The following is a 13,654-nucleotide window of genomic DNA, read 5'->3' on the forward strand; positions in this document are numbered from 1 at the left end:
TCTCCGAATCTCTGATTAGGTTTCTTTCCTGTGGTCCTAAACTTTAATTGATAAGCTTCAAGGTTGAATTCAAAAGCATTGAGTATTGTTTTTGAAAGTTTCATAGTTTACAGATAGTTCTTCTGACAAACTGGCATATGAATTCACAACCGTGCCCGTCGAAACGTTCTGTAATACTAAGGTCAAAACATTTTTTGGCCACTTCTGCTGCCAGCAACCTTTTCAACTGAGGCGAAATATCTTTTATCTCCATTCTCTGTAAACTGCCTGATGCAAGGGTCAAGGATGTCTCTGAGCAGGCACAGGACATTCTGAAAGGTGAGGATCAGCAGTTAGAAGACTGACAATATAAGCAGGAAGAGAGATGAGGTAATGTATGTGGAATTTAAGGAATTAGGAATAAAGTTGGAAAGCAGGATATCTAGGGTTGTAATCTAAGGATTATTCCAAGTGCCATGTGTTAGTGAGACCAGACATAGAAGGATAATACAGTTAAAAGTGTGGCTAAACAGCTGGAGGGAGCCTTTCAGATACTTGCGTCATTAGGATCTCTTCCAGGGCAGGAGGGACCAGTACAAGAAGGACAGGATGCACCTAACCTGGAGGGGCATGAATATCCTTGCAACGAGATTTGCTAGTAGCACTGGGGAGGGTACCAACAAGGGTGGTGGTGGGGTGGGAACTACAGTAGTAGGTCAGCAAGTGGAGTGATTAAGGAGAAGGTAGAGGTTAAGTCAACTAAGTCTAATATGAAGAACACACAGAACCAGGTTAACGAACACAGCAGGACTGGCAGTCTGAAATGTATTTATTTTAATGCAAGGAGTAGAACAGGTAAGGCAGATGAGATTAGAGCCTGGATTTGTACATGGAACAATGATGTTATAGCCATTACAGAAACTTTGTTGAGAGAAGGGCAGGACTGTCAGCTCAACATTCCAGGGTTTAGATGTTTCGGGTGTGAAAGAAAGGAATGTAAAAGGACTTCTATAACTGATTAAAGTTACAATCACTATGGTGCCATTATAAAATAGGTTTCCCAATAGCTAGCAGGAGATAGAGGAACAGATATGTAGACAAGATCATAAAATGTGAGGCTGGATGAACACAGCAGGCCCAGCAGCATCTCAGGAGCACAGGAGCAGGGCTGTTGTATTGGGTGTTTTTAACTTCCCTAATATTGACTGGGACTCCCTTTGTGAATTTGTTTGCTGCATCCAGAGCGGCTTCTTAAAATAATACATATATAGTGATCATACTTTTTAAGATAGTTATGGATAAGGATAAGACTGGTCCTTGGGAGAAAGTGCTAAACTGGGAGAAGGCTAATCACAACAGCATTCGGTAGGCACTGGAGAATGTAGATTGGGGCAGCTGTTTATGCGTAAATCTACACTTGATATGTGGGAGCCTTTTAAAACTGATCGATCAGAGTTCAGGATCAGCAATTGGTTTGTGACGATGAAAGATAAGTTTGGCAAAATCTGGAAACCCTGGATATCAAAAGCTATTGAAAGTTTAGTCAAAAAGAAAAAGGAAGCAGATGTGAAGTTTGGGAAACTGAAATCAGACAAGGCTCTTGAGGAATATAAAGGAAGCAGGAAAGAACTTGAGGAATTAGTAAGGCTACAAGGGGCCATGAAATATCCTCAGCAAGTACAATGAAGATGAATCTCAATGCATTTTATAAGTATATTAGGAGCAAAAGGGTAGCTAGGGAAAAGATAGATCCACTCAAGGACAAAGGGAGAAATTCATGCATGGAGCCAGAGAAATTGGATGTGGTCCTTAATGAATACTTTGCATTGGTACTCACCAAAGGGAAGGTCATGTCTGATGATACGGTTAGGGAAAGCTATATTGACATTCCAGAGTGTGTTAATATTAATAGAGAGGAGGCATTGGGTGTTTTGGAAAACATTAAGTTTGGTAGTCCCCAGGCCCATGATGGCATCAATCCCAGGATAGTGAGGGAGGCAAGCAAGGAGATTACTGGAGCCTTGACAGAGATCTTTGAGTCCACTTTAGCCACAGGTGAGATTCCAGAAGACAAGAGAATAGTTTATGTTGCCCCTTTGTTTTAGAGGGGCAACAGGGATAATCCAGGAAATTACAGGCTAGTGAACCTTATATTAGTGGCAGGGAAATTATTAGAGAAGATTCTTATTGACAGGATTTGCTTGCATTTGGAAAAGAATGTACCTTTTAGGGATAGCCAGCATGTCTCTGTGTGGGGAAGATCTTGACTCAGAGAAATTGATTCAGTTTTTGAGGACGTGACAAAGATGTTGGAAGAGGGTACCACAGTGGATGTAATCTACATGGACTTCACTAAAGCATTTGACAAGGTTTATTGAGGTAGGTTGCTCTGGAAGATTAAGTCATTTGAGATAAGTAGTGAGCTGGTAAGCTGGATCCAAAATTAGTAATTCAAGGCAGAGGGTAGTGTGGCTGGGTGTTTTTCTGACTGGAGATCTGTGAGCAGTGGTGTTCCACAAGAAGCAGTGCTTGGACCTCTATTGTTTGCAATATATATAAATGATTTGTTTGAAAATGTAGGTATCCTTATCATTATGTTTATAGATGACTCCAAAACTGGTGGAGTTGTGGATAGTAAGGAAGGTTGTCAAAGGACACAGCAGAATTAGTTGAAATAGAACATAGAACATTACAGCACAGTACAGGCCCTTCGGCCCTCGATGTTGTGCCAACCTGTCATACCAACCTGAAGCGCATCTAACCTACACTATTCCATGTACGTCCATGTTGGAAATGTTGGAAAGTTGGGCAGAGAAATTGCAGATGGAGTTTAATTCAGACAAGTGTGAGGTGATGTACTTTGGGAGATCAAATATTATAGGAAATTATACAGTAAATGGCAGGACCCTTAGAAGCATTGACATACAGGGGGATCTTGTGTTGTAAGTCCATAGCAGTCCTGAAAATGACAACAAAGTGGATAAGGTGGTAACGGTAGCATTTGACATGCTTGCATTCATTAGTTTGGGCATTGAATATAAATGTTAGCAAGTCACATTGGAGCTGTATGAAACTTTAGTTAGTCATAATTTGCAGTATTGTATGCAATTCTGGTCTCCACACTATACTGACCAGGATGTAGCCTAGATTGGAATATATTAGCTATTAGGAAAGGCGGACAAACTTGGATTATTTTCTATAGAACTTTGGAAGCAGAGAGGCAATTTGGTACAAGTATATAAAATTAAGAGAGGCATGGATAGAGTGGGTCGTTAGATCCTTTTTCCCCCAGGGTGGGAATATCAAATAGATTTAAGGTAAGAGGAGGAAAGTTTAAAGGCGATGTACAAGGCAAGCTTTTACACAAAGAGTGGTAGATGCCTGTTACATGCTGCCAGGAAAGGTGCCAGAGCAGATACAATGGCAACATTTAAAAGGTATTTAGACACATGAACAGGCAGGGAATGGAAAGAAGTGGACTGGTGCAGACTGATGGCATCAGTTTAGAATGGCATCGTGGTCAGCATGGACATGATGGTTCGAAGGGTCTGTTCCTATGCTGTACTTTTCCATGTTCTACATTCTATGTTCTATTTAAGGACTAAGCAAAGGTTTTTAACTGAATCAAATCCCTCATTGAAAGCAGAATCATCCTCTGACTTACTATGTCTTCTTCCTTTATTTGCTCTGAGCTATTCCGTGGCAAAGTCATGTTACCTGATTTCTGTTTCTCTTTGGAGTTCAAGCATTTTGTAAATTCCACCTCCATTTCCATTACTCTCCATTTCTCTTTATCCTCTCTTTCCAGTTCAAGCTTTCTCTTTTCCAATTCTCTTTTCCTTTCTTTCACCTCCCTTTCCATCTCTTTTTTCCTTCTCTTTATCATCTAATTCAAGTCTTCAATTTTTCTTTCTCTGTCTTTGCTCTCCAACTCAAAGTTTTCTAATTTCCAACTTAAAATTAGTTCATTCCAGTTGTACCATCTCAATTTCAGGTTCCTCTTGTCTTAATTCTCTACTGAGGTAACTAGCTCCCCAAACTGGTCCTAAACACCTGGGAGAGAAAGAAAACTGAACTCAACCCTGGTGTCTTCTGAACAGAACTAAGTTGAAAACAAAGCTAATAGCCTGACATAGTTATTCTAGCTTTTGTAACCCCAGCGATATAAACATCTTCCCTTAACACTACAGGTGTTGGTATACCCACTCTGTGATAAATTGATAAATTCAATCATGTTCTAGAAAGGCACACCAAACTTTTTTTTAAAATCTCTTCACAGAAATAACCAATACTGATCTGCCTTTATTGGGAAATGCAAATTTCAAAAATGATATGAATATACGTAAACATAAATACTCCTCACACTTGACAGTGAGAGGAAGGTCTGCCCTATTGGACAGCAAAAATGTGATTTACATGTGGAGGTACAGGATCTGGCTTATGTACTAAGTTAGCATTTTGCATCTATCTTCAGTAAGAAAATTAATAAGAAAAGGGGGTTTAAGTTAGGACTAAAAACAAAAAAATGCTGGAGATCACAATGGGTCTGGCAGCAACCATGGAGAGCTGAAACTCTGATGAAGAGTCATCTAGACTTGAAACCTTAAGTGATAATGGGAACTGCAGATGCTGGAGAATCCAAGATAATAAAATGTGGGGCTGGACGAACACAGCAGGCCAAGCAGCATCTCAGGAGCACAAAAGCTGACGTTTCGGGCCTAGACCCTTCATCAGAGAGGGGGATGGGGTGAGGGTTCTGGAATAAATAGGGAGAGAGGGGGAGGCGGACTGAAGATAGGTGGAGAGGAGAGTGTAGGTGGGGACGTAGGGAGGGGATAGGTCAGTCCAGGGAAGACGGACAGGTCAAGGAGGTGGGATGAGGTTAGTATGTAGGAGATGGAGGTGCGGCTTGGGGTGGGAGGAAGGGATGGGTGAGAGGAAGAACAGGTTAGGGAGGCAGAGACAGGTTGGACAGGTTTTGGGATGCAGTGGGTGGAGGGGAAGAGCTGGGCTGGTTGTGTGGTGCAGTGGGGGGAGGGGATGAACTGCGCTGGTTTTGGGATGCGGTGGAGGAAGGGGAGATTTTGAAGCTGGCGAAGTCCACATTGATACCATTGGGCTGCAGGGTTCCCAAGCAGAATATGAGTTGCTGTTCCTGCAACCTTCAGGTGGCATCATTGTGGCACTGCAGGAGGCCCATGATGGACATGTCATCTAAAGAATGGGAGGGGGAGTGGAAATGGTTTGCGACTGGGAGGTGCAGTTGTTTATTGTGAACCGAGCGGAGGTGTTCTGCAAAGTGGTCCCCAAGCCTCCGCTTGGTTTCCCCAATGTAAAGGAAGCCACGCTGGGTACAGTGGATGCAGTATACCACATTGGCAGATGTGCAGGCCCCAGCTATGCCTGCCTCTTTGTAGGCTACGTGGAACAGTCCCTCTTCCGCACCTACCCAGGCCCCAAACCCCATCTCTTCCTCCGTTACATTGATGACTGTATCGGCGCCGCCTCTTGCTCCCCAGAGGAACTCGAACAGTTCATCCACTTCACCAACACCTTCCACCCCAATCTCAAGTTCACCTGGGCCATCTCCAGCACATCCCTCACCTTCCTGGACCTGTCAGTATCCATCTCAGGCAACCAGCTTGTAACTGATGTCCATTTCAAGCCCACCGACTGCCACAGCTACCTAGAATACACCTCCTCCCACCCACCCTCCTGCAAAAATTCCATCCCCATTCCCAATTCGTCCGCCTCCGCCGCATCTGCTCCCAGGATGAGGCATTCCACTCCCACACTTCCCAGATGTCCAAGTTCTTCAAGGACCGCAACTTTCCCCCCACAGTGGTCGAGAACGCCCTTGACCGTGTCTCCCGCATTTCCCGCAACACATCCCTCACACCCTGCCACCGCCACAACCGCCCTAAGAGGATCCCCCTCGTTCTCACACACCACCCCACCAACCTCCGGATACAATGCATCATCCTCCGACACTTCCGCCATCTACAATCCGACCCCACCACCCAAGACATTTTTCCATCCCCACCCTTGTCTGCTTTCCGGAAAGACCACTCTCTCCATAACTCCCTTGTTCGCTCCACACTGCCCTCCAACCCCACCACACCCGGCACCTTCCCCTGCAACCGCAGGAAATGCTACACTTGCCCCCACACCTTCTCCCTCACCCCTATCCCAGGCCCCAAGATGACTTTCCATATTAAGCAGAGGTTCACCTGCACATCTGCCAATGCGGTATACTGCATCCACTGTACCCGGTGCGGCTTCCTCTACATTGGGGAAACCAAGCGGAGGCTTGGGGACCACTTTGCAGAACACCTCCACTCGGTTCGCAATAAACAACTGCACCTCCCAGTCGCAAACCATTTCCACTCCCCCTCCCATTCTTTAGATGACATGTCCATCATGGGCCTCCTGCAGTGCCACAATGATGCCACCTGAAGGTTGCAGGAACAGCAACTCATATTCAGCTTGGGAACCCTGCAGCCCAATGGTATCAATGTGGACTTCACCAGCTTCAAAATCTCCCCTTCCCCCACCACATCCCAAAACCAGCCCAGCTCGTCCCCTCCCCCCACTGCACCACACAACCAGCCCAGCTCTTCCCCTCCCCCCACTGCATCCCAAAACCTGTCCAACCTGTCTCTGCCTCCCTTACCTGTTCTTCCTCTCACCCATCCCTTCCTCCCACCCCAAGCCGCACCTCCATCTCCTACATACTAACCTCATCCCACCTCCTTGACCTGTCCGTCTTCCCTGGACTGACCTATCCCCTCCCTACCTCCCCACCTACACTCTCCTCTCCACCTATCTTCTTTTCTCTCCATCTTCAGTCTGCCTCCCCCTCTCTCCCTATTTATTCCAGAACCCTCACCCCATCCCCCTCTCTGATGAAGGGTCTAGGCCCGAAACGTCAGCTTTTGTGCTCCTGAGATGCTGCTGGGCCTGCTGTGTTCATCCAGCCTCACATTTTATTATCTTAGACTTGAAACCTTAGCTTGCTTTCTCTCCATGGACGATGTCTGACCCGTTGTGATCTCTACTATTTTTTATTTTCAGTTCAGATTCCAGCATCCGCAGCAATTTGCTCCTACATTAAGTTGGGCTATTGGTTTTTCTTTGGAAGAGAAATATCAGGGTTGCAGAGATAATCAATGATTATCCAGACAAATTGTTCATTTCAAGGAAGTGCTTGAGCGACAAGATGAATAAGTGAGGCATCAATAAGTCATGGTAACACATTACTGGAATGAATTATGTACACACAAGCTCAAAAGTGATTTGATGAGTTTCTGAAGAGATATAGGATCCAAAAAAATGTTGAGAAGGTTGATAATTGGAATTTAGTTCAATCAAACGTCAATGAATGGTTTCCTTTTCTTAAAAATACTTAGGTTGTATAATATTTGATAAATACTGATTACATTTTCAAGATTTCTCCAACACCCTGCTACTCTGCACGTACACACTCAACTGACTATCCAACATTTCGCATTGTCAAGGTTAGGAGCTGTTTAATATTTAGTCATTTCTATAAACATTTAAATAACTCATAAACAATTATACTCAAAAAATAGTTATTTGCCCACTCTCTGTCGCAAGCAATTAGACTCAAGAAGCCCCTAATTGTTTGCTTGGTCTATCAGAACTCAGGGGTATAATTAACTGGAACACTCTGTAACTAAAGGAAATAACTAGCTATTTTCTTTCTACCAGAACAGCTATAAATTTTTCCTTCAGCATAAGTAAATACACTCAATATATTTCAAACTGTACACCATATGGAGAGAACTTAAGAATTAATGGTCAGGGTAATAATCTCTACATGATGAAATCTGATAGCTAATCGGGCTTCTAATGCTGGATCAATATTTTGGCAATGTTAAAAGAAAATGAAACTTTGACATCAATCTTTCTTACATCATAATTTATGAGGTTTTTCCTCATTATGCTTTAATCTATTAAAAATCTTAATTAACTATAAATGTTATAGAAAATAATTTAACTCCAGGGCACAATATTCTTCAGAGCACAGACCCTGGTAAGTAGAAGAGCAACTTAACTCTTTCTATTTGTTCTAGACACCAACAATTATAAATTGATTTTTTTTAAAGAGTCATTCACTGGAAGCAACATTTCTCACCCATCACGAAATGCTCTTGAGAAGATGTGCAGAGACAGTCTATTGGCAAGAATTTTTTCATTATCATTTTGTATTTGCTTCTGTTCATAATGCAGTTTATCAACAAAATGTGTTAATCATTTTTTGTAGGTTTGAAGTAAATAGGTAATTATTAGTAAAACTAATTTCTGGGGGAGATTTAATCTCATCTGTGTCATTAAGGTTATAGATGGTAAACAAAGGCCAAACTCTCCACCCCAGGTCTTCTCCAGGACATTATCACACATCCCTCAGTAGCTAGCACGAGTGTGTAGTAGTGGATGCCAGAAATAATCATTTACTTCCCTTCTCTCTTGGCTAAGGACCAACACCGCCCCAGGGAAATGCATTAAGGAAAAGTAAAACTAATATTTCAAAGAAGAATAATAATTGTGAATGATTAGTGTTGAAAAATACATATTTTAATTGCCTTTCCTACTGTTATTAAACTTCATATTCCTTCTCAATGCTCCCCATAGTGTTACAGGGAATGAAACCCTGAAACAAGTGGTAAGTATGCCCAGCTGCACTGTAATTAATGTGTTGATACGTTGAGCCACATGAGCATCAACTTGCATTTATATAGCAACTTAACATAGTAAAACACCCCAAGAAGACTGATTTAACAAAATTTTGATACCTAGCTACAAAAGAAAATTTTAGGTCATTCGGCAGAAATCTTGGTCAAAGAAGTAGTTTCCAGAAATGCAACAGGATGGGAGTATGAAAGAGTAGGGGAGAAGCTCAATGTGAGAATTCCAGAACTTTTGTGTCTCAGCTGCTTAAAGACTGGCCATCAATAAATGAACAATGTAAATAATTAAGTTTTTTGACAATTCAATGTTACTTATATTGATTAACATCTTTGCCAGTCTTCATCACAGTAACTCAAAACTGATGAACTGAAAATTAATTCTGAACAATGTGTTCTGAATCCATATAATCTCATTACAATAAGCAATAATTGGATATGATTCAGATAAATGAATAGATTCCATTATTGCTCATACTCACACTTGCCCCAAACCACAATTCTTCAGATGTTCAGTCTTTCCAACATTTCCAAGACCACTGACAGACTTACTTAACGCCACATATTGTGTCCGATCATCTCAATATTTAACTCGAGAACATTGCGGCTCATCTGGCTCTGGATGTCAGACCGTTGGCATGAAAAATCCAAGGCAGTAGAGTGGCTTAAATGTGAAGGCCTGCTGTATTGCCAAAGGTGTTATTATTTTCATAGGACTATCAGCTGAGGCCCCATCTGCCCTGTCAGGTCAATGTGTAGGATTTCATGGCACTAGAGGAAAAGCAGGATAAATCCATCAATGCCCTGATCAATATATATTCCCCACCCATAGTCCAATTTAGTTTGAAAAATGGATTATATGCTCATTAATCTCATTGCTGTTTGTATATTACAATGATGCCTTTGGTTCAGGAATTATTCAGTTGCCTGTCAAACACTTTGTGACATCTAGCAGTCATCAAAGACACTATATTCATGTACATTTTTCTTCTAGTTTAATTGTTACCATCTGCAATTTAGATATCAGTTAACTATGTGTTACCAGCTCAGTGTCTTAACCCTTTGGGAGGACTTGTTTGGGTCTATTGTGCAAGATAGCAAACCACTTATTTCTGTTTCCTGAAAATTAACATCAATACTTGATTATTCTTTGCCTCATTTCCATATCTCATCTTGCCCTTCTTAAAATCTTTTAGTATATCAAACATTTGTGGATGGGTTCAGAAATCCCAACTCACACAGGGGCTGCAGAGATCAGTGACTTGGGACTTAACAAGCACTTGTAATCCATTTAGCAATATTGTGCACTTGGCTTTTTTCCATCAGAGACTTCCAAAGTTACAAACTGCAGGAGGTTACCACACCAGCTGGCATTGTCATTTCGAATGTTTGTATCATACTTGGCTCTGTCTGATGTCATCCAACCTTGTTATTCTGATAGACATTTACTGGCTGCAACAGCAAAGGATTAAACATTATTGCAACTGTGGAACACAACCAAGCAAAAAGCATCAATTAACATGTTTCTGTACTAAACATTTTCAGAGTTTCCTGTCTTAGCTTTTTTATTTGTTAATAAACCATCTGACTATACTAATGTATCCAATGCATTGGAACATTTCAAATTAACAATGCACATTATGTCAAATAATTCCATTTGTCAAGGCGCAGTATGCTGATAGATTGCAACATTATAAGGTGCTCCAAACAACAATAGCAAGTTTCCTTTTTGCAATAGTTTTAATACAGTATAATTGTTCCACTTGACAATTCCACTTGTCACTGAAGCTTTATCCAATGGCACCCAGCTGTCATGTGTTAGATGTGGTCACAAACAGTTTGACTGAAGATAACACAGTATGGAGCTGGAGGAACACAGCAGGCCGGGCAGTATCACAGGAACTGAGCCTAAGATGTAGCTCTCAAGGACTAACTTAAATACGAAGATCAAGGTGCAGGAGTGGAGAGGTTAACAGAAATAATTTCAAAGTTTGGGGCCCCAGCCTGATGAAAAAACAGCCTCCAACACTGGAGAAGTGAAACTCACAGGTACAAAAGGCTGGAATAAATGAATCATAGAGATCTCAGAGCAGGTTATTGAGACAGTGGGGGAAAGGGCTCAAAGGGATATGAATACAAAAGTGTGAATTTTCAAATCAGGGCGTAGCCATTCTGATACAATTGATTGGAAAGCACTGGAGCTGGGGTCAAACACAGGAATCCAGCTTGGAAAATCTCAGAAGGGGACATTAGGCTTGTCCTCTTTTGCAAAGCTGCTCAATGCTGACACAAGAGCAAAATCAACATCATGTGATATGAATGAGCCAAACAGAACTAATAAAGAGAAAGGAAGCTGTTCCTTATGTTATGTTGATTGGTGTTATGCTTTCCTACAGAGATCGAGCTTGGATTAAGCGTTTTTCCAACTCTAGCAAGCCACTCATGTCCTGAGGCTCCAAAAATCTACTGCATCTAATAACACTGCACAGTCTGCGATTTCACCACTGAGGCCCCTGCACCTGCCTTAGTTGAAAGTCTCAAATTAACTTAGCAAATGTTGTGCAGGTGGAGTAAGGCATTAGTTGGCCTATAGATCAGTTTTCAAAACTGGATGTCTCAACCAGGTGAGGCTAATATCCCTACCTATATTTTATTATTTTCATAAAATCCCTACAGTGTTGAAGCAGGCCATTCAGCCCATTAAGTGCACACCAACCCTCCAAAAATCATCCCACCCAGACCCACCCTCTACCTCTGTTATGCCACATTCCCCATGTCTAAGCCACCTAGCCGGCACATCCTGGACACTATGGTTAATTTAGCACAGCCAATCCACCTAACCTGCACATTTTTGGACTGTGCGGGAAACTGGAGCACTCAGAAGACACCCAAGTAGACACTGGGAGAATATGCAAACCCCACACAGACTGTCACCTGAGCTGAAATTGAACCCAGGTCCCTGCCAATGTGAGGCAGCAGCGCTAACCATGTTGCCCCAGTGATATTCTAATGATATTCAAATATTCCTTTTTCTAGCCAATAATTAGTTTTCCTACCAGGCAGTTTTGCAATGAGAGGGTGCAAAACTTGATTGGAATATCTGGTAATTTTTAAAATATAGACAGGAAACCAAAAAGCCAGTATTGAAAGAAAACTATAAATAGAGTTTTGCTACTTTTGTGCTTTATGTTGTAGGTGCAATAACTATTGGGACTGAATACTGTTGAAATGATCATAATCTTTATACTGCGTGATGTGACTGTGTACCAGAACAAAATAAAGCTTTGAACTCAAAGCTTGAATTATAATTCCAGTCCTGCCCCCTATCTGGTTTAGGGGGAAAGTATTTTTACAACACAGGAATAACACATTTCATCTCCACCTGACCCAATCAACTACTGAAAGCCCAGAGATTTTGGGGTTTTTAAAATCTTATTAGTCACACAATAATCAGGCCTTGGTTTGGATGTCATAGAATAATAAGAATAAATTAATTTTAAAATATAGTTATTCAGTTCCATTGATGCATGTACTTTCAATGCAAGGTATAAACAAACTATAGGCATCATTAGTAATATCAGTGCAGTCAAGGTGGAATCATTGTGACCAATGCAAAAGATCAGGAACTGTAAATGTCAGTGAGTCACCTCCAAAATCCTAGTGTTCAGTTTTCCACATTTTTGTTATGTTAATATATGATCAAATTTTCAGGGAAAGTCCTAACTAAAATCTTGTTATTGTGATGAAAAGTGCTTAAAATATGTGTACTATTTTGGGATTTTGATATTAATACAGAAGCAGATGGATGTGGATCCATTCTGTGAAGGTTTTCTTTTAACACAGGTCAGAAAGCCATTTGGCTAGTGACTTAACTGCATCAGTTCCAGGAAAGCATGTGATTGTACTCAAGTGTCTAAGAATCCCAGTGGGTTAATGGATAATTTTTCATAGTGTTGGGTTTATGACAGGAAAAATAAACACATTAAAACAATTAGTTTAGTTTTTGACCTCAGAGGAGAGGGTTCAATGTCTCAGTTCAGAAGAATCAAGACTTTAGTACAGGGGCGGCAGTCATCTCATTAGAAGTGGTTTCTAGTCTGTGAAGCTTTGATGCCAAAGAGTTTGTATTGAGATCTTTAATCTGTCAAAACTGAGAAAGTTTAGGCCATCAAAATAATGAAAGGTTCATTCCAGTGGACTCAGAAAGGAATCGTACAATTATCTCCACAGCCCCCGGGAAAGGACCGAGGAAAATTCAGATGGCTAAAGATTTTAAAAGTTGATATAAGAGCAATTTTTGTCTGGAATTAACTTTCCGTAGAAAGGATAGGGTTGGAAATGAGGTTGAAATGTTTTTTTGTATGTGTTAAGATCTTTCTAACTGCTTTCTATATCTGGAGCTTTACTTAATCATTCTTCTTTATAATAAACTTATGTTCTGTTGTTAAAGAATATCTGCAGCCTTGTGTGAATATAGTTCAGTGACTAACCAACATGATAACAGCAAAAGTTAAACAAATGCTTTACCAAGCCAGGATTCCTTCTGGGATCTGACTTATCCAGTATTAACATCAGCTGGGATCATAACACTATTTCTTTAGGAGAAAATATAAATTTCTTATGAGCTTTTTTAGGTATCAAGCACATTTTTAGGCCTATCACATCAAAACTGAAAAGTCAGGAATGACACGATGCCACATAATAGTTCAACTTGTTTGTTTGAAAACACAAGTTTTCGGAGAGTAGTCTCTTCATCAGGTAAAGTGAGAAAGAAGCATACAAAACACTGAATTTATTAGTAAAAGATCAAAGGGTCACACAACTAATGAGGATATATTAAACAAACCTAAGATACTGTTAAATCTTTAATCAGTTAAAAGTTTTTAATTGTTTAATATATCTATGAATATCCCTGAGTTTCTTTCAAGTCACTGCCCTGAGAAAACAAAAAGTTATAAGGAAGGGGT

Source organism: Stegostoma tigrinum, chromosome 27 (genome assembly GCF_030684315.1).
Source record: "Stegostoma tigrinum isolate sSteTig4 chromosome 27, sSteTig4.hap1, whole genome shotgun sequence".
Taxonomy (NCBI): Eukaryota; Metazoa; Chordata; class Chondrichthyes; order Orectolobiformes; family Stegostomatidae; genus Stegostoma; species Stegostoma tigrinum.